Here is a 22,541-nt window from a genome sequence, read left to right on the forward strand (position 1 = left end):
CACAACCAGTCATCCACCCATTCACACACACATTCACACACTGGTGATGGCAAGCCACAGCCACCCTGGGGCGCACTGACAGAGGCGAGGCTGCCGGACACTGGCGCCACCGGGCCCTCTGACCACCACCAGTAGGCAACAGGTGATTCCCTGTTGGCTGTGGTCTCTTTCAGTAAGATAATGCGCCCTGCCACAGGAGGTAAAAATTCTTCAGGAATGGTTCGAGGGGCGCAAAAACAAGTCTGAGATGTTGACTTTTCCTCCAAATTCCCCAGATCAAGCATCTCTAATATGTGCTGCACAAACGAGTCCGATCCATTGAGTTCCCACCTCACAACAGAACTTAAAGGATCTGTTGCTAACATCTTGGTGCCAGATACCAGAGCACACCTTCAGGTTCCTAATGGAGTCCATGCCATGAAGCAGCATTGGTCATTATCATACAGGGAAACCAAATTAACACGCACTACAAGAGCATAGTTAGTTAGGTCACCTACTGTGACTGTACGTCTTTTAAGATACCAGAAAGCTACATAAAACTGTGATGTCAAAAGAAAGTTGGAACATGTAGTTCTGAATTGCTCCTTTGAAGGGATTTGTCTCTCATCGCACTGTCTCGCTTTACGTAATAGAGATACCGTTGGCTGTCTGGTTAAGAAGGTAGCAGGATATCAATGCTGTTTTTTTCCCTTCTTTTTCAAACCTAATTTAATCCTTTCAAAGATTACACAGCAGCCTAAAAAACAATTTTAACAGGAGACGGATTACATGTTGAAAGAAGCCATCTCAGTTAGCATTATTTATTCTGGCTATAATCTCAAAGGACAGAAAGAAAATTAATTTCAGATGACCTGCTCGGTTTACATCTGTGTACAGACCACAGAGCTGCACCGTTGCACAGTATTGGGAGAGACAGAACCCTCTGGGTGATACACATCTGTATGTTACTGCCTGCATGAGTTTGAAATTTGAATTAAATGGCACACATCATGGGCCAACACACAGCACGCTGACAATGATAAATACATACGCATGCAAATGCATATTTTGGCCCCTTCAGCAAAGAAATATACATTTATATCACTGTCTGCATATGTTTTGGTTATCCATAAATACAGCATCAGAAAGAAGAAAAAAATAAAACATACCCCCCACCCCCTTCCATACACACACTATACCTAGACACTAATCTACTCTCACTTGCTCACACGCAACTCCATGCAGTCCTACACTGACTCACTGACACAGTCATGCAAGGGGCGAGACTTCGAAAACCCAGAGGACTGAAGCCACAGGCCAAATGTGTTTAGTGACTCCTTTTTTACTCAGACGCCTTTCCGCGTGATATGGCGGCTAATGCGATATAATTAAGATTGCATTGCACAGACACATTCTGAGGGCTGACACACATCTAGAGGGCAAAAAGTCCTTTTTATTCCGAGTGCCGAGAGAGGTTGAGGGGACCGAGGTAAAAATGGATGCGGAGTAGCAAGGAATATGCCGCTGATGCAAATCAGCAGTGGTATTCAGGCATGAGTGTGTAGGGGGAAAGTAATGTATGGAGCCTGAGTGCCTGCTTCACAGAGATAAAATAAAATCTCATCGTTAAACGATGTCACAGTTCAGCCCACTGCATTTTTGCCTAACAACTGTTTGCTGCTCTGGAATTAGAGACTCACTGGTTTGTCACAGCAAATGGTGACAAAATGCTTAGTAGATTAACTGATTTGTGGGGAAACTTAATGAACTATAGCCTTGAAGATTAGCTAATTGTAGGCTCGCAAATGTAAGATGCTCTGCTTCTCACTTGTCTATATTATCGTACATTTGGCTTCTTTGTTGTGTTCCTGCTGCAAGCTGAGTTAATATAAACATTTGTCAGTGTTGAAAATGGTCCATTTGGAGGCTCTAATATTAGTTAACTCGAGGCACAACTCTCAAACCCATGAAGGATAGGCTGGAGTGCTGCACAGAGAGCTATATCCGCATGTACAAGTGCCCACATGGAGATAAATATAAACCTGTGTAGTGCCGCTGTCGACTCCAACCAAAGCCTCTCATCTGAGTTGGCAACTTGCTGCGGATCCCATCAAGACACTTGTGACCTTGTTCATAATCCAGATCAGACTGCAGAACATGTAACATCTGGAAAATAACATGAAAAGTTCTTCTCAGTCCAACAGCAATGTTTTTATAGAGCGTGCGTCACAATATTCTTAAAACGTAACTCATAAACCTAGTGTAAATACATTTATTCCATCTCCACTTTGTGTCTTTGTGTATGACATGAAATGAAATCCAGTGCAAACTTTGCCTGGCATTTGCACAAGGGAATACAAAACTAGAAAATGGCTCTGATATGTAAATATGGTGCAGAGGAATTTTTAGATATGCAAAATGTGTCCCCGTGGTTTGATGCTGTGATCGACTGTGACAGCCTCCTGTCTCATCTCACTGTTGCCATGGGTCATAGCAAATGTGAGATGGATCTCTCTCTCCCAACGTCTCATATAGACACTTGGTCTCACTTTGAAATCCACTGGGCACATTTAATCTGTAATCTTTTAATAAGCAGGGTGTGGCAGGGCGCAGCAGTTCGTGGCGCAGCTGCGTGGGAGGCTGACACACCAGAGCTCAATCAGCTCATAACGCCGCCACTATATTAAAAGTGCCAGACCTGAGGTTAATGTTGTTGTTGTGTGTAGGAAACAACTGCAAAGCTGCTGCCGTGAGTTGTTGGATACAGCGACCGTGAATAAAAAGTGTTTAAAAGTGCGAGTATGTGGTCGGATCCGTCTTCACTGCCACACAGGGGTAATATTGTGAAGAGGTTTGTTTTATCTAAACCACAATCTTTTCCAAAACCTAACCAAGGAGTTTTAGTGGCTAAAGAAAACTGTTTAGAGACTTTATTGGTTTCAGCCTGTGTTTTAAGGCAGCACACTTGAGAAAATAACATGATCTTTATTAAGATTAGGTCTAAACCGTGTGGGGAATTCAGTCTTAAAAAGACATAGTGAATAAAAAGAATTGGGAATTATGAGTTGTCCAACTAGATGCTCACATTAAAAACACACACACTCCATCTAGCAGGTAAATCTGTTCAACTGCTTCTTAATACAAAAATCTAATTGGATTGCCAGTCACATGCATAACTCAGCGCATTTAGTCATGAAGACATTGTTAAAATGACCTGCTAAAGTTCAAAGTGAGCATCAGAGTGGGGAATAAAGGTGATGTGTAAAGGTGAAGTTATTTTGAAGTTCTCATTTTGGTTGGTACCAGGCAGGCTGCTCTTGAAAAACTGCTGATCTGCAGGGCTCTCTGTAGGATTTACAGAGAATGGTCTGAAAAAGAAAAACATTTCCAGTTAATGGCAATTCTCTGGGTCAAAAGGGATTACTGATACTAGTAAGAGCAGACTGGTTAGAGTGCTTTGAGCCAGTAACTAAAATAACCACTTGTTACAACTAAAATGCACAAAATGTTGCACATTTATGAGCTACAGCAGCAGAAGACCACATCGACTGCCACTCCTGTCGGCTAAGAACAGAAAACTGAGGCTCCAATTTGAAGTGTAGCCAACTTCTGATGACTGCTTCCAACAAGAAATCTCAAATAATCTACTGGTTGCTTGAAAATAACAGTGAGTTCATTGTACCCACAGTCTCCAGATTTAAAGCCAATAGATTGCCTTTGGGATGTTGTGGAATGGGAGGATAGACCTGCATATACGCCCGCAATGACACCTGCCACTAATACCATTAGGAGTCCTCATACCTAAACAACAAAAGTGGTCTTATGTTACCCTGTGATTCAGATTACAATTGCGCTTAATTACTCGACTAAAGCCACGGCAAAAGCAATTTTACAATATCTGTCTTGACTGAAAAGTTACAAAGGCTGATGGATATAATAACTATAATGATTTCATGGAGATAAAAGTTTTTTCAAACCTCAGTTTCAATCACTTATTTGATGAAAACTAAACAGAAGTTTGTATGAATCACTCAGTCAGGCTTTTATTTTTTAGTCAACGACTGAAGCTCAAGGCTGTTAGATAAAAAAGCTGGAATTTGCATGTCTAAAAATTGTTTTTTATTCAAAAAAAGTGAATGTACTTTCCTGCATTAAATGAAAACAAAAAAAGAAACCAGCCTTTATGTTTTGTGTGTGAATGTGTGTCTGAATGGGTGGATGACTGGATATGTAAGCGCTTTGGGGTCCTTAGGGACTAGTAAAGCGCTATATAAATACAGGCCATTTACCATTTACCATTTTTTGGGTACACACACGTCCACTATCTCCAAAAACAAAAGAGAGAGGGGGTACTAGAAACCACCCAACCTAACCAGCCAACCATTATTACTTCTCTTTTCATCCTTTGCCTTTGTTCTCTGCTATATATTTGTTACTACTTTCCTTACCACATTCACCAAGTTTTCCTTTCTTTCCTCCAAACATTCTTATGAACACTCTTTAAATGTGTGTACCCCCTTTCAAGTCAATCCATACATCTTATTTTTCATTGATCTGTCTCACTATCCACATATATTTCTGTCTCTTGGCATCTGTCCCTGCATCCGTCCCTCCCACTTCACCTGCATCTGTTATTCAACATGGCCCTATTATCATTTCAAAGAGGGACAGTGAGCTCTGCCTCTGAGCAGTCCTTCCTTGAAGTATCACGTTGATTTTAAATGAGGGTCCTCATGAACAGTCAACAAGGAGTTCATCATGAAAGATACAACAGGAAAGGATTCATCTGTAACACAGACAGGCTGGCTTGGTAGAGAATATGATGGTGCCAGTGTGAGATCAAAGGCTCTCCAGCGCATAAACTCCACACATTCAGAAAATTGCAGACCCAATGGCAATTTTCACAGTAGATGTGGTGAGGATCATTGTTGGGAATTTGGTGTGCTGCACTGACTGTCAGTCTGAGATTATTTTTATTTCTCGGTAGTTTAGTTTTTGTGGTTGTCTGCATCTGATCCATCTGTGTGCTTGTTTGGGCTTGTTTTTTCTGATTTAACCACACTTCCCTCATTTGGCAGCATGGCTCCTAGAAGTCTAATTAGCTAGAATCAATGAAAGCACCTGTGAGAGGTTAGAGGTGCTCCAGCAGTGTAATGTTATTTTTTAAATAAGACTACAAGACTAGTGCCATTAAAAAGCAATCTTTTCCCTCACATCATTCCCTCCTGAGAACAGCAAGTAATGCTGAGTACATTTGCATTTATACAAATGAAGCACACCAGTTGCTGCTTAAGAGCTGTGGCAAAGTCTTCCTAAAGCTCTGAAAGTGATTCATTTGTCCCACATTACTTTTAAGCTAACGGCTGGTCGTTTGCCATTTTCCAGGCTCTGGTTGTCTAGGTAACCATCCAATGTCAGTCAGTGGTATCTTATGTTCTCATTGGTAGTTGCTTCAGTCGCTCACCCAGGATTTGGAAAAAGTTTATCTCAGGTCCCACCATCTTTGCGCCACCGGTAGTTGTCTTGAGTGTAGTCATTTGCAGTTGCTTCCTTGACGTTCTATGGTCTCTGGCCACCATGTTGCTGCAAATCGCTGCCAGTGTAGACACAGCTTAAGACACCTAGAGACAAACCTGGCAACCACCATGACTTACGAAAAATGAGTATTCTTCATTGGTTGGAAATGGTTGCTCAAAGTTGTTGGTTGTCACTGTAAAATCAACTGCTAATGCCCAAGAAGCACTAGCCTAGAGACTAGTCAGTGACCACCTGGCAGCTATTTGTCACCTGGCTCGCTGGCCAGGTGGTTGCTCACTGTTGCTGACCCAGGACCATGCAAAATACTCCAAATACTTGTTCAGTGTTAAAGCTTTCCTGTCTGCCATCATACTGGCTGACTTTAACATGCTCACAGACAAAATCATAGGATTTGATATATTCCACAAAGCATAAAAGAGTCAGAGATAGAAGAAAACACTGTCAATAAATTTGGGATATTTTTCTTTTCGTACAACAAAAGGAACAAGATCTTTTTTTTTTCAATGGTAACAAGTTTCTTATTGAAAAACTAATTTGTTTTGATATGCAATGAAAAAGTAATGTAATATCCTATTTCATAACTTGTTACCCTGGTCTTCTGGCCTATAATGCTCGTGGCTAAGTATCTACAATATAAGCATCCATACAAATGAAAAAAAAAATCAGCTGTTGATCCATATGCCAAGACACCTATTTTAAGGTTATAATGTGATTCTACATGTCGCTGCCATTTTAGAAACCCAGCAACAAGGGAAATGGCTCCACACAAACCAACACCGTGTTCCAGCAAAGAGGTGCAGATGCTCACAGTTCAACAGCAGGTATATCACCAATCTGCATTTTGTCGCATACAATTGACGTCATAGGCCTTTCAGATGCTTGCCAAAACAAGCCGAACCATGCTGAGGTGGTACTCATTTGTAATAGAGAAAGACCGAAACCGAGTAGAGCACAGTCAAGTCGGGCTGAGGAGGTACTAAGGAAAAGAGGCATTTGTTGTAACCACCCATTTGGTCTATTTGTCCACCCAGTAGATCTATAAAAATAATCATGAGCCTGTTCTGTTGCTGCATGACCTCTACAACCACTTTCCCTACTCACGCACCTTTTCTGTATTCTAATGGCAAAAATGCCAGGAAGTAAGTAAGAAATAAAAATAAAAAATTAGACTGAACTGATATTTATTGACATTTGAGACCTCAACAAACTAAAAAAAAAGATTTAAAGCAAAGCCACACCACACTTTGTGCTTTCTGAGCCTTCAGTTAAGATTTCATAGCCTCGTGTTTCATATGCTGTTGTTCAGCCAGCTAGTGTCTTGGCGCTTAAATGTTTTGGAACTGCTGTTCAAGCACTGCCATCAGTATCACTTTGGCAGCATTAGTGGCTATTGTAGGCAGAGCTCGGGTTCCTGTCTTCTAGAGGGAAATCAATTGAGTTCTCTGGCAGAGTAGACATAATGCACACATGGGGCCATTAAAAACCTCCACACAAGCTCATGCACACCTAAACATGTACACAAATAAATGTATATTGATGACCCTTAGGACAGACCCTGACAACCTCAGAGCTTGTGTGCCTTTTTTTGCAGCATGTGTGTTTTTCCCCTGACACAAAGAAATGCACTTATGAGGGCATAGATGTTAACAATATATGTATGAAACCTAATAATTACATTTCTATGCAGCACAAAACATTGTGGAGGTCACATTGACAAATCATTTGACAACAAAATCTCTTTTGCAGACATTTTATATAATGTAAAGTGGGCAGGAAACACACACACACACACACACACATGATGGTGTTCATCTTGACAGCTTAAACGTGTGACTGACATATGTAGTAAGAGCCCGAGGTTAGCGGTACGACCTTGTCTTTCCTCACATCTTTGTTGTCCCCGGCAGCGTGCTTGTTTGTGTGCATTCACATGTATGAAATGCCCCGGTGTCTCTGTGTACAGCTGGGAACATGACTCCCCTTCACTTTGTTTCAAACAAGCTGCACAAAAATGTTCAGGGACTTTGCCAGCGTGCACTTTCAGCTGGCAGAATAATAAAAGTAATACATGTTTGTTTCTGTTTTTACTGTTTTCTCTGTTGGCTTCACAACAAAATACAAGTGCTTGTGGAAGAAAGAGTCACATTTAAACACACAAAATTCAGTCAAACACGTACATGTTGCTGGGCAGGTATGGTGCAATGAGTAAAGATTGTGATGTTTCTATGTCACAACTGAGCGACAATCACAGAGGACATAGTGCCTGGACTTGTCAATGATTGACCTTTAAATGAGTAGGAATGAGATGACCCCCAATTTAACATACACAGCTTTGAAACTAATTATATTCACACATTCATCATCCTGGTATCATATTTTTTGTTTTTTTCATTTAACACCAACCTTTATTTAAACCATAATTCCAGCCTTTCTGTGTCTTAATTGTCTCTGTAAACATGCACATAAAATATTTGAAGAGAAGACAGGTGGTGTGAAATGCGTCTAACCTCAACTATTTATTTTTCATTCTGTTTTATTTATTTTGTGTCAAATTGCCTCAAGCCGCATTATGTTGTAAGTTAAAAACCGCACAATAATGCAACGGAAACAGACAAAACCCAACAATCAAATGACCCACTTTGAACAAGGACTTGGCAACAGTGGGAAGGAAAAAATCCCTATAACAGGAAGAAACCTGTGGCAGAACCAGCATCAAGGAGGGGCAGCCATGTGCTGTGATCAGTTGGGGGTGATGGGACAAGAGATACGGCGTGGAAGAGAGCCAGAGATTTATAATAACTAATGATTAAAAATCAGAGTTGTGTATAAACACATGGAGAGTTTAAAAAGGTGAGTGAAAAAGAAACTCTCAGTGCATCATGGGAAGCCCCCAGCAGCCTACACCTATTGCAACATAACTTAGGGAGGATTTGGGGTCACCTGATCCAGCCCTAACTATAAGCCTTGTCAAAAAGGAGCATTTTAAGTATAATCTTGAAAGAAGAGAAGGTGTCTGTCTCCTGAATCCAAACTTGGAGCTGGCTCCACAGAAGATGGCCTAAAAGCTGAAGGCTATACCTCTCGTCCTACTTTTAAATACTATAGGAACCACAAGTAAAACAGAAGCCTGAGGGCGAAGTACTCCACTGGGATCATACAGCACTATGATGCATCCAGTGTCTTCTGGTGTTTCTCTAGACTTTACATTTTCTTCCTCCATCAGCCCCTAAATTCTAGTTTCTTTTTCTCATTTGATAGCTCTAGTCTCTGCTTTTGTTGCTTTAACCACATATGTGTTTGTGGCTTAACAGTGTTGTCCTATGTGTGTGAGAAGTAAAATCAGTCAATCAAAACTGCTATGCCACCTTCTCCAATATCTTTGTAACCTTCACATTTGTTAGAATTGTTCTCGATTGTGGAGCGAGCAGGATGAGAAACCTGCTTCATCTATAAATATGAAGGACCACAAGCATTTTACACCAGAGTTCATGCACTTACCAGCTTTAAACATGGCTGTTATAAATTCTGGGATTTCCACACTTGCTGGTGTTATGTCTATCTGTTTTCATAATTTCATAGGATTTTCTTTCCATTAATAAAACCTGCTCATTAAATAATATTGGGCTGAGTGCATTACAGCGTAATATTCCCTTAAACCCCTGCTAGATATTAAATGGAGACGATACATCTTAAATTAGTTTCCCACTCTTTTTCAAGGATGCCTTATTTTATCTCATTTGTACTTTCTTTATCCTGTTCGCCACAATTTATTATCTTATGAAAATGAGATAAGTTGATAAAAAACAACAACAACCTAGTATTATCATCATTTTCAATGGGTAGTGCTGTAAAAGCTACCTGCCTTATGATCTTCAGGCAACAGTCCGATCGCGTCATCTGTTTGGAGGAGCTGGCTAAAGTGCTAAGCATGATGAGGCACTTGGAAACCAAACATCCAATCAAGAGAGACAACTGGCATAATTCTAATTTCTAAAGCACTGAACCAGAAGCCAAAAGGTGATTACTTGGGTTGATAGAGGCAAGGAAGCATGTTATAAAGTGGCAACAGTTTTCTGACAAAACAATCAAAAGAAGGAAACATATCAAAAATCATGAAAGGATGCAATGAGTAATAAAGTGATAACAACAGCATGTTTACATTTGACATTATATTTGACAAGAAAGAAGAAACAGATCAAACTCTATTGCACGTATACTTCTTCAAACTATGCTTCTTGCTAATATGTACAGTATTTTACAGCAGCCCTCATCACCATGATTTGGACTCTGAGAATCCCAAAAAACATATCTTTTGAGATTTCTCTAAATCCAATAGAACTGGCAATAGCAGAAACCAATCTTCAAAGTATAATTAAATCCCGCTACCTTTCATACTCTTGCCTTCCAGGGGTTCGATCCGTCTAAAGACGATAAGAAATGCCACTCCCCTCCGTTCACTGGATAAGAAATGCAATAGCGTTTGAGCAGGAAGAGATCAGATTTACTGTGAGGGGACATTCGGACAAATTTGAAAAATACTGACAGCCTTCATCACAATCAGAGGTGTTTGGATGCATTTTTTTTAAAATATCCATTATATACATAATGGATAAAAATAGACATTTATGATAGATATGTATTATACACCATGAGAGAACAAATATTTTTTTCAATTTCTTTGTCTGTTATTTTTTTCTCATGTTTTCTTTTCCAAGAAATTGGTACAGCACAGATGTGCTACAGCAGCATTTCTGTAGCATGTGTGTTAAAAAAAAGGTGATAATCCGTCATCTACATGATAAAATTAAATTCAGTGTCAGTAACAAAAGATGTATTTGTCATTCAGGGAATAACAGCGGCAACAAAGACATACTGAGTCATCTCTATGCAGTCAAATCCCGTCATAGAACAACATGTTGTTGCGCACATGCACAGTCAAACAGCAAACAGTGCACTGTGTTAATCTGTCAAACACTATGAGAGATTAGTAGATGTTTTCTTAATTAGCCACTCAGTGCTTCTTTCTGAAGTGTGGGTGACATTTGTTTTTGCATCTTAAACAGATCTTTGTCCCGGTTGCTCCTCTGGCATCAGCAAGTCAGGCTGAACAAGTGGAAAACAGACTAACTAAAAGAGCAGCGGTATATTTTTACCATTAAGAAAACCTTACTGCCAAAACTTCTAAGAGGAGCAGTAATACTTTTCTGTTAAGTAACATGTAGAGGCACTAAAAATTGTAAACTGGTGAGATATAGGTAATGGGATAATGAAGTGATCTTTGCTGAGATATATTGAAAATGATTAGGAATCAGTTTTAAAAAAAGTTTTGTTTCCCATCTCCCTTGAGTGTGTAAGAGAGCAATGTGGAGAAGAGTAGGACACATAACTAACTAGAAATAAAATAGGCTCAGGGCGGAGAGCAGAGCACCCTATATGATAGTTATTTAAAATGACATGGCCATCACCACCACTGTCTGATAGAATTGATTTTCTCATTTTATTTCTCCATCTGTTCTGGCACTGCCCTCTCTGATATGTATGCACCAGTGCCTCCGGTCCATCTCCAACCTCAAGAAGTCCTAAATGAGCTGAATCTTTGGCTGATGTAGCTCGCAATCCGGCGTTTCTCTGTCTTTGCCAGACACAGTGTCATTCGCTCACTCATGTTCATTCTTTGTCTTGTGTTTGCAAATTCGAATATAGTTCATAGCAGAGCTAATCCAGCACCAGACAGATGACTTGTATCTGATTTATTGCTACACAGGACTGATTTTGCAGAGTAGTTGTATAAAACATGAGCACTCCTCCCAAATAGGCAAGGGCTATACTAATGATGTTTAATGATGTTTTTAATACCACATACTGACATCAACCTGCTTTTATTACACTCTGATGTCAGTATTTTCTAATTTGTGTGACCCTGACCTTTGACCTATGACTCTGAAGCATTGCATCTGAAAATTGTGCATTTTATTCTGATTACTCATATGACTGGAATTGTCGTGTTATTCAATTATACGCAGGTCCACTGTACGATTCATAACCACACTTTATTTACTTGTTCTTGCTCTGCCCCCATAACATAACATTCTATACAGAAACACACCGGTCTCGGCCTCTAGCTGCCATCAGCCTAACTACACTGACCGGCTGCATTAACATCTACTGTACAATGCAATTACACCACATCTCCCCTTTCTAGAATCAATGGGTAGACTACCATTGACTCACCAGACCTTAGAGGGTTATTCTGCCTCTGTGGCTGGAAAGTCTGGTCCTGCGCTTACCTGTAAGGAATACCATATAATGAAAATCTTAACTCTAATTAACCCGTTAAGTAATACAAATTCTTACATGCTAACTTGTCACACCCCCTGCATTTCCCAACTTCTGAACATGCATATTTGAAAATGACAACCTTTTAGCTTTTACACTTTTACCCATATTGTGCAAACAATACTACGAAAGAGGGGTATTCTTGTATAAAACAGTCCTTTCCATCTTATCCATTATAAGTCCAATCTGGTTGGTCTCTCAACCACTCTTCCGGATCTGGTTCTGGGTGTAGATGGAAGCTCTGGAGAAACTGTCTCTGGCATGTCCGTGGAGCACTGCTCCCCGGCTTCTGCAGATTCTGGCTCCCCATTATTGCTCTCAGTTTGGTCTGGAGAGTGTTTCATGGGAACAAGATGCCGACGATTCTGCCTAATTGTCCCACGAGGTCCCTCCACGAGATATGATCGTGGTGTGGAGTGGCTGCCAATAACGGTGCCGCTGGCTCTCTGGTCTGTTATCCACACTTCTTGGCCTGGAGTCAGCCTGTCGAGGCTGCGTGCGCGATGACGAAGGTTATATGACTGTGCCTCTTTAGTCCTCCTCTCCTTTTCCCTCCGGGTGACAACCACACTATCAGGAAGTGCGGGGTCTAGCAGAGATGGCAGTATTGGCACTGTGGTGCGAAGCCGTCTCCCCATCAAGAGTTGGGCTGGACTATAGCCATTCTGCAGTGGGGTGGCTCTGTAAGCGAGCAGAGCCAAGTGTGGATCAACAGCTTTCCGCAATAGATTCTTGACAGTCTTAACTGCTCGTTCGGCTTCGCCATTGCTTTGGGGATATTTCGGGCTGCTTGTAATGTGACAGAAGCCATACACTTTTGCAAATGTCTCAAAAGCTGCCCCTGAAAACTGTGGCCCATTATCTGTTACCAGCTGCTCGGGGATCCCATGTCGTGCAAAAATCCCTTTGAGATGATGGATCGCGTCCTCTGACCTTGAAGGTGTGAGAGGGGCAATCTCAACAAATCTTGAGGCATAATCCACGACAAGAAGGTAGGTTTTCCCTCTCAGCATAAACAAATCGGCTCCTAGCTTTTGCCACGGCCGCCCCGGATACTGTGATGGCATCAGCGGTTCTGTGTGGTTTTCTCTCACTTGGCAACATGTCCGACAGTTAAGGACAAGCTCATTTATCTGCTGGCTTAGCCCTGGCCACCAAACCGACTGTCGTGCTCGCTGTCTGCACTTAACCACTCCCTGGTGACCTTCGTGCAGTCTGGTGAGCACATAATTTCTCATAGTTGCAGGTATAACCAACCTGTCCCCTTTGATTAGCAGACCATCATGTACGGTGAGGAACGCCCGTTCTGCCCAGTACAGTCTTAGCGCTGGTTCGCTGTTGAAATGTGTGGGCCATCCTTCCTCGCACAGCTGCATCACGCGAGCACATACGCTGTCCCTCTTCAGCTCTTCTCTCAGCTGCTCCAAGAAATTGTTGCTAGCTGGCAGATTGTCCATCAACATGTCCACGTAAATATTTGTGCTCTCCAACAACTCCTTGTCTTGAAGTGTTTCTTTTGCTTTCACTGGAGATCGTGAGAGCGTGTCAGCTGTCCACAGGTGTTTGCCTGGTACATGCGAAATCGAGTAGGAATATCGCATGAGGCGCATCCTAAAGCGTTGAATTCTGGGAGGGAGCGCATCCAGAGTTTGTGCCCCCAGCAGACTTAGCAGCGGCTTATGGTCTGTCTCCATTTGAAAGTGTTTGCCAATAAGAAAGTTGCGGAACCGCTCACAAGCCCAGGTCAGACCTAAAGCCTCCTTTTCAACCTGAGCGTATCTCTGTTCTGTTGCAGTGAGGGAGCGTGACGCGTAGGCAACGGGTCTCCACTCCTCGTCCCATCTTTGAAGCAGCACACCCCCTAAGCCATACGATGATGCGTCCGCTGACACCTTGCAGTCACGGCTTGGGTCATACATGGCCAACACTGGCGGTGATGTGAGCGCATCTTTCAGGTTCTGAAATGCTCTAGCCTGGTCAATGTCCCATCTCCAGCAGTTTTTCTTAGACAGTAAGTCTCTTAGAGGTTTGTCCTTCTCTGCGAGCTGTGGGATAAACTTTCCAAGCTGGTTAACCATTCCCAGAAAGCTCCTTAACTCACTCACACTTTGTGGCTCCTTCATCTCCCTCACAGCCTGGGTCTTGCTTGGGTCAGGGCTGATACTGCTGGCTGAGAGAACATGCCCTAAAAACGTCACCTGCTGTTTCGCGATGACGCACTTGTTAATGTTTAGGGTGATGCCAGCTTTTTGGATCCTGCCCAGCACAGCGTGTAGGCGAGAGTCATGCTCTTCCTGCGTTCTGCCCCAGACCAGCACGTCGTCCATGTGGCAAACCACCCCTTCCATACCATCTGTGACCTCTGTGACCATCCTGTTCTGGAAATGTTCCGGTGCTGAAGCAATCCCGAAGGGCAGTCTCTTGAAGTAATAACGCCCAAACAGTGTGATGAAAGTGGTGTATTTGGCTGAGTTTTCCGTCAGAGGTATCTGCCAAAACCCCATGTTAGCGTCCAGCTTGCTGAATATGCTGGCACCAGCCAATCTGCCCAATGTTTCCTCCACCGATGGCAGTATGTACTTCTCTCGACACACAGACTCATTGAGGTGTGTAAGGTCGACACATATGCGTACATCTTCTGTCTTCTTCGGTACCACCACCATGCCTGAGCACCAATCAGTTGGCTCCTCAATCCTGCTGATCACCCCTAGTTCTTCCATACGGGCCAGCTCCTGCTTAACTTTGTCCATCAGAGGCAACGGGATTCTCCGTGGCGTCTTCAAGGAAAAAGGTTGAGCTCCAGGTTTCAGTTTGATGTCGTACGGCTGACGTACTTCACCGAGACCACTGCACAGCTTTGGGTAGCACTTTTTAAGCGTCTCTATAGTTATGCTCTCCAGACGAGCCACAAGCTCCAGCTTGCTAATAGCAGGTCTCCCCAGCAAAGCAGTGTGCAGGTGTCTGATGACAAAGACATCCTCAAGTATTTCTTTGTCTCCCTTCCTCAGTGCAAGCTCACTGACACCAACGACATCCAAACGACTCCTCCCGGGACCCAGCAGAGCCTTGGTTGATCTATGGAGACTGGGGGGGTGGTTGTGTCTGTAGAGCTCCTTAAACACCTTAAGGGGTAGGACTGTCACATCGGCTCCTGTATCAATTTTAAATGACACGTTTTTGTTGTTTATGCTTAAGTCGACAGTCCACGGCTCACCCTCACACTTAACACTGCCCAGGAACAAACCATGTTCATCCTCTTCAACCTCATGCACTGTTTTTGGTGCCCTGCATACACGCCTGTAATGTCCTTTTTTTCCACATGTATGGCATTTCACTTCATTCGCTGGACAATCCTGCTTTGAATGGGATGGAGCGCCACCACATTTCTGATAGGTTGGCCCTTTTCTGCCGTCTTCTCGGAATCCACGTGTTTTAGCTTGACGACTATCAGTCTGGAGCAGTTTGGTTCTAACAGGCTTACGACTGATTTTATGCACTCTGTCTACTGACTTAGCATCGCTAGCCTCACCTCTAGAGTCACCTCGCAAGGAGGATTGTTGTCGCTTTACCTCTTCACTTTGCCTCGCCATGTTGATAGCCCTCTGCAAAGTCAAATCTGGGTCAAGCTGCATGCGTTCTGACAGCCGTTTGTCCGTGAGACCGACAACGAGCCTATCACGTATCAGCTCATCATGTAGCACTCCATAGTTGCAATGTTCTGCTAGCGCATACAGTGCTGTCACAAAAGCATCCACTGTCTCATTGTCTCCCTGTCGGCGCATATTGAATTTGGCGCGCTCATAGATCACATTTTTCTTCACAATGAAAAAAGCCTGGAACAGCGCTTGTTGTAAGATGGCGGCGCGCACAGACGCAGCGGCCCGGAGCTCCTACACTTTTGCACTTTTGGTGGTACTGTGTATTATTTCACATAGTCTGGGGTTACTTCAATACAACAGAGATGATCTACTACAACTAAGCCATGGAGATCTTCAACTAACATCCGAGTATCTCATCCCCCCGGAGATCGTTAAGCAACCCCCGGGGCTACCCGCAACAGCAAGCCGCAGGAGGAGACGTTGCGAGCGGAGGCAGAAGAGAGGCAGGCGGGGAGGCCTGTGGGCACGGCTAAAGACTAGTCCGTTTAAACCACCACTCCCGATCATATTCCTCTCCAACGCCCGTTCAATCCGTTACAAACTGGATGAAATACGACTGCAGATCGCCACTCGACGGACTTTTAGTAACTGTTCGTGCATGATTTTCACTGAAACCTGGCTGGACAGCGCCATTCCCGATGTGGCTATTGATCTAGCAGGCCGCACCGCCTATCGAGCCGACAGGTCTGCGGACTCGGGTAAGAAGACTGGCGGGGGGCTGTGCATCTATATTAACAACTTTTGGTGCACGAACGTCACGGTAACGGAAAGACTGTGCAGTACAGAGGTAGAACTGTTGGTGTTAAAGTGCCGTCCATTCTATCTCCCTCGGGAATTTTCTGCCGTTTACATCTGCGCTGTTTACATTCCACCAGATGCTAATGCTAAGCTAGCGTTAGCACAATTGAGCAGCAGCATCAATAACAGCCTGGTAGCACACCCGGACAGTGTCTTTATTGCGGCTGGGGATTTTAACCACGCGGACCTGAAATCTGTACTTCACAATTTCCACCGTAATGTGAAGTGTGCTACCAGAGGAGATAGAACGTTGGACCAGGTGTACACCAACATGGCGAATGCGTACAGAGCCCAGGCTTATCCCCACCTGGGTCTGTCAGACCATCTCTCCCTTCTGCTACACCCAATATACACACAAAAGATCAAGAGCACTGGGATTACAACCAAAACCGTGAGAACATGGCCGCAGGATGCTATTCCGATGCTTCAGGACTGTTTCCACTGCACAGACTGGGATGTATTCAAGGTGCAGGACACTGACAATCGTGTCGCATTGGACAGTTACACCTCCACTGTCTTGGACTACATCTGTTTCTGTGTGGACAATGTAACAACTTGGAAACGATTCCGTGTGTTCCCTAATAATCCACCCTGGATGACACACGGAGTTCAACAACTTATTCGAACAAGGAACAACGCTTTCAAATCCGGGGACCAGGAGGCATACAGTGCTGCCAGGGCCAACCTGAGAAGAGGCATCAAGACTGCCAAGCAGCAGCACAGGAGGCGTATCGAGGCCAGGTTTGAGAACAACACAAACCCAAGGCAGGTCTGGGAGGGCATCAGGGCTATCACGGACTACAAAAGAAGAACACCATCACCCTCAGCCGACAGTTCTACTCTGGCTGAGGATCTAAATTTCTTTTATGCCCGTTTTGATAGGGAGAACACCGACCCTGTCCTGTCCCCTCTCCCCTCAACCGATCCTGCTCCAGTCCTGAGCACTCATGAGCTGAGGCGTGTGTTCCGGAGCATTAACACCAGGAAGGCGACCGGGCCAGATGGAGTGCTGGGCCGGGTGCTAAAAGACTGTGCTGCGGACCTGGCGGACGTCTTCACCTCTATATATAACACCTCGTTGTCCTGTTCACTGGTACCATCCTGTTTCAAAGCAGCAACCATCGTTCCCATCCCAAAACAGTCAAATGTCACATGTCTGAACGATTTCAGACCTGTGGCACTCACCCCCATTCCCGCCAAATGCCTGGAGAGACTGGTCATTAAACACATCAGAGCTGCTTTTCCACCATCCCTGGACTCGCACCAGTTTGCATACAGGGAGAACCGGTCAACCGAGGATGCGATCGCCACAGTGCTGCACACATTACTGAAGCACTTGGAACACAGGAACACCTATGCACGGCTCCTCTTTGTAGACTACAGCTCGGCTTTTAATACCATCCGGCCATACAAACTCCGTCCCAAACTCCACCAACTGGGACTTAACTCCTCTCTGTGCAACTGGATTGTGGACTTCCTCACTAACCGTAGACAGAGTGTCAGAGTGGGTAAGAACACCTCTTCCACCCTTGTGGTCAACACCGGTGCCCCTCAGGGGTGTGTTCTGAGCCCTCTGCTATACACTCTCTTCACCCATGACTGTATTTCCTCCTGCGCGTCCAATCTCATTGTTAAGTTTGCAGATGACACTACAGTGCTCGGACTTATATCCAACAATGATGAGACAAACTATAGGACAGAGGTGCAACAACTAGAGTCATGGTGCCACGACAATAACTTGGTCTTAAACACCAAAAAGACCAAGGAGATCATTGTAGATTTCCGGAAGAGGGGTCATAACAACCATCTGCCTCTCTTCATTGGCAGTGAGGCGGTGGAGAGGGTGAGCAGTTTTAAATTCTTGGGGGTAACTGTGACCGAGGACCTGTCCTGGGGCAACCATATCACCTCAGTTGCACGGAAGGCCCAACAGCGCCTCTACTACCTGAGGAGACTGCGGAGCGCACACATTCCCAGATCTCTGATGTTGAACTTCTACAACTGTGCCATCAGCAGCGTTCTGACGTATGGATTTCTAGTGTGGTTCCCCAGCTGCACCAAGGCCGATCAGCAAGCACTCCAGCGGGTGGTGAAAGAAGCTGGCAGAATTATTGGAACAAGTCTGCCAGAGATCAGTAATATCTTCCCCACTCGCTGTCTGAGGAGGGTGCACAGTATCCTGCGGGACCAACATCGCCCTGCGCGCCACCTTTTCCATCTGCTGCCCTCAGGGAGAAGGTACAGGTCTATACAGGCCAGAACATCCAGACTGGCCAACAGCCTGTATCCACAGGCTGTGAGGCTCCTGAACTCTCTGCCCCCCTCTCACGGACAATAACCATATCCAACTTCTTAATAGCAATGAACTGGTCTGCATTGGTGCATCATATCTTTATTCTCTTCCCCCTCCTGCCCCCCCCCCCCCCCTCTTTCTTAAATAGATAACTATCATATCTGATATCATATCTCACAGTACAATAATACTGAATGGGTTGCATTGTTGTATTTCTGTCATGTTTCTCAGGTCTTTGTCTGAATTTCTACGAACATTATTGCTAAGGATTGTCTTATTGCATTGGAGTCACACTGGGTTAAATATGTACACTTGGGATAAGGGGTATTTATTATTTTCTTCTTTTTTTGGGTTGTATGGAAGCCCCAAACGCAATTTCATTGTTCTTGACAATGACAATAAATAAATACTACTACTACTGAAAACCATCACGTACCCCCTCGTACGTTGTCCTTTGCTCCGCTGTTAAACTCAGACCGCGAAGCACATCGTCCGCCTCATCTCCCATGCAGTAAATCAACGTGTTGACTTGGTTTTCCTCCGAGCTGACGTTCAAATTACTGGCGAGACGGAATCTCTCGAACCTCCGTATCCATTTGGACCACTCCTGCGGTTTTGAAAAGTCGAAGGATTCCGGTGGCTGGATGCTGAATGTCGCGCTCGGCCCCGCCGGTGCTCTCTGTGCAGTCTCATCCGCCATATTCTCCCCTCGTTATTCCGCGAGCTCCGCCAGACACAGGTTCGTTCAGTCGAGGTTATATGGATCAGTACAGGACTTCTGACACCATGTCGTGTTATTCAATTATTCACTGTACGATTCATAACCACACTTTATTTACTTGTTCTTGCTCTGCCCCCATAACATAACATTCTATACAGAAACACACCGGTCTCGCCCTCTAGCTGCCATCAGCCTAACTACACTGACCGGCTGCATTAACATCTACTGTACAATGCAATTACACCACAGGAATCAGCTGAAATCTTTGGCTTCTGTAAGCCGTAAAAACTTGAGATTTTAAGATGCATTAATGCAGTGTGTGATTTTGCTAAACTTTATGACATCATTGTGACATCGTCACAGCCTTTCATATGCTATGTTACTCGATATGGTTTCTTAAAACTTTTGTTTCCACAGTCAACTTTGACCTTGTCACTAACAGTGAAGGTCTAGGTCAGATGTTTAGCTAAACTAGCTACTCATGCCCCCCAAGACCTAGTATGTTATTGTGAAGTTGTAACATAATCCATAAATAATTGTGAGTAATATAAAGTTTTCATTGATTTTCAGCAGACTTTACTCAGCTCAAGCTATTACTGGTATCAACCATCACACAAAATTTGAAAATGTGGATGCTGTACTGCTAATAAACAGACAGACAGACAAGCAAACAGAACTGATTACATACTTACTCCTTTAGGGGGGAGAATCTGAAGCCTTGTTGATCAAAAGTGACCAATTATGTAATGTTTGGGTCAGAAAGCACTTCTGTATTTAATTTAAAATTGTGCCAAATAAAATAGTGCCAATGATAGTTATATATATGTGGAATGTAGTGTAATGTGTACCGCCATTGCTTTCTCTCCAGTAAACATTTAACTTCCCTCAATAACAACCATTTCCACTGAGGTATAGTGTTAGGGTTTTTTCTTCTACATCGCAATGATGATAAAATAAAATGACAGGGTGCAGGCTTAGATTTAGAGTATACTGCGGCTGGAACTGCATATCAACGCAAACATTTGCTCTGAATATTGGGGGATTTGACTGAAATGCCTGAGGAGATCCAGTGTATTTAATAAAAGTGGAAGTTTAAGCACACAGACTTTGGTGTGAAATTCATGCTCCCCATTCCCCACGAGGCAGATGGAAAACAAAAATTAAAACATTTTCTTCTTCAAAAGCGATACGCGGCAGGGTTGTGTAACAGTGTGTTGGTTTAGAGAGTTAGAGCGTGAGGTAGAAGGGAAGGAAAAAAAATGATGCAGGTGCAAGATGAAAGAGCATCACAAATAGAAAAGGTTCTTTAAGAGTTATAGTTTTTCATTAATATGCCCATGAAATTATCCATTAAACACATCTGCAAACTTCCCATTCCAATTACGCCTGTATCTATAATGAAAAGCTTACTGTGTCCTTGGTTATGTTATGGGGGCGGCGGGTGCATGTCAGATACACTGGTTAATGTCATTAAAACACATAAAAGGCGCTACATTTATAATGAGTGCGACTTTAACTCAGATTATTACTAATTATGTTAATTTGTATTTTCCACTTGGAAACGATCAAATTCAGTGCGTTGCAATCTAACCTGGGGCCATAGCGATATAGCTCCATTGTCAGAAACAGAGAACACTGTTGTTCCCTTCATTAAGATGTTTGCTCACAGCAACACTGTACCAGCAAGTACAGCCATAAGAATAAGTGATTACTAACCCTAAGCACATTATTTGGTTTGCTCATTAAAATCGTGACTCGTTAGATGGCACTGATAAAATCCAGTGTTCCATAGGCAGGCCTAATCCTCCAATCTGCTTTCACTGCTGAGAAAGAAACACATCTGGATGTCTTTAAGCACCTTTTCATATCTTCCTATGGTCGTGTTGTGTCCTCCTCTTTTCTCATTTGTCCCTTCACTGTTTCGAAAGGGAATTAAATCATCTGCACTTATTTGATGTTCCAGTGAATAATCTAATCTAATCTATCTATCTATCTATCTATCTATCTATCTATCTATCTATCTATCTATCTATCTATCTATCTATCTATCTATCTATCTATCTATCTATCTATCTATGATACACAAGCATTATGTTTAACCTAATGAACTGGGATGCTGATATCTGCATGTAATAGCAATTTATCATCTGTCCATATAAGCATACAGTATGCTACAAAAGCTTATGATTGCCAGTTTTGTTCCTGCCAATCTAACAGATTCTGTTCTGATGTGAAGGGAAAATTGTCCTCATCCTCTCTCTCATTCTATGTCCATATGCTTCTGTTGGGTTGGATAATCCATAAATACAGGGTTAATTTCCACAGTTATGTGGATGACATGCCACTATGTGTTCCAGTGACAGGTAATAATCTAAGTGCAGTCTCAGATCGTGTGGCTTGTCTCTCTGATGTTAAATGCTGTGTGTCATAAAAATTTCTTTAATTTAATTTTGGATCAAAACAAACAAAACAAACCCTGAAAACCCTGTTTTAAGTATCAGATGTCCACTTCCTATCTCCAGCTTATTCAAAGCTCAGGGTGCCGGACTGGGAACAAGACCACACCACTCTCATCCTTGCTGCAGTACATTGGCTACTGGTTATGATGGCTATACCCATTTACAGTTTTTCTCAGTCGCTTTGGTGCGTTTCTCAGATCAGAATTGAAATTCTCATAACTATTAGTTCAACCTCCACAACACTCAGTCATTTGTGCACATCATAGTAGCAATTTCTCCTCTCTCTGAACAAACTGCAAATGATTTTGGACATGAATCAGTTGCTTCCATACATTTCCCTGCTGCTTTCTGACATTTCCATTTGCTTATGTCATGTCAGTCAAAAGTAATCATACCTATAGATGCTGAATAGTCGTTCCCAATAAAACTAATAGTCATACATCCATTGCTTGAGTCATCACACACAAAATTGTTGAACTAGTTATCACATGCCAAATATTGGCCATCTGTCAAGCAAATCCTATACCTTTCTGTATCATTTTTCCTGGAAATGTCTCTGAAATTGAACAATTGATCTCAGGTGAATTACAGCTGTCACTCATGAGGAGGCGTGTGAAAGTTTAGTTGTAACCAATGACAAACAACTTGTTCACTGCAAGAAGAAGCCATTTCTGCAATGGTCATTGCAAACAATGCAATAAAGCTGAGAGAAATACAAAGCGCTGTCATAGAGAATTACATGGTATTTGGCAATATTG

The 22,541-nt window shown here is 43.1% G+C and overlaps 1 long non-coding RNA gene across 1 annotated transcript; it reads right to left on the reverse strand.

The window, feature by feature from the left end:
- Positions 1–2,055: 2,055 nt before the first annotated feature.
- Positions 2,056–19,535, reverse strand: LOC309691809. Its single transcript, XR_014272122.1, has 4 exons — positions 19,040–19,535; positions 9,904–9,974; positions 3,194–3,347; positions 2,056–2,145 (listed from the first exon to the last, which is right to left on the reverse strand). It is a non-coding gene; the product is annotated as an uncharacterized lncRNA (long non-coding RNA).
- Positions 19,536–22,541: the final 3,006 nt, after the last annotated feature.

Source organism: Aulonocara stuartgranti, assembly GCF_965226115.1.
Source record: "Aulonocara stuartgranti genome assembly, chromosome: 17".
NCBI lineage: Eukaryota > Metazoa > Chordata > Actinopteri > Cichliformes > Cichlidae > Aulonocara > Aulonocara stuartgranti.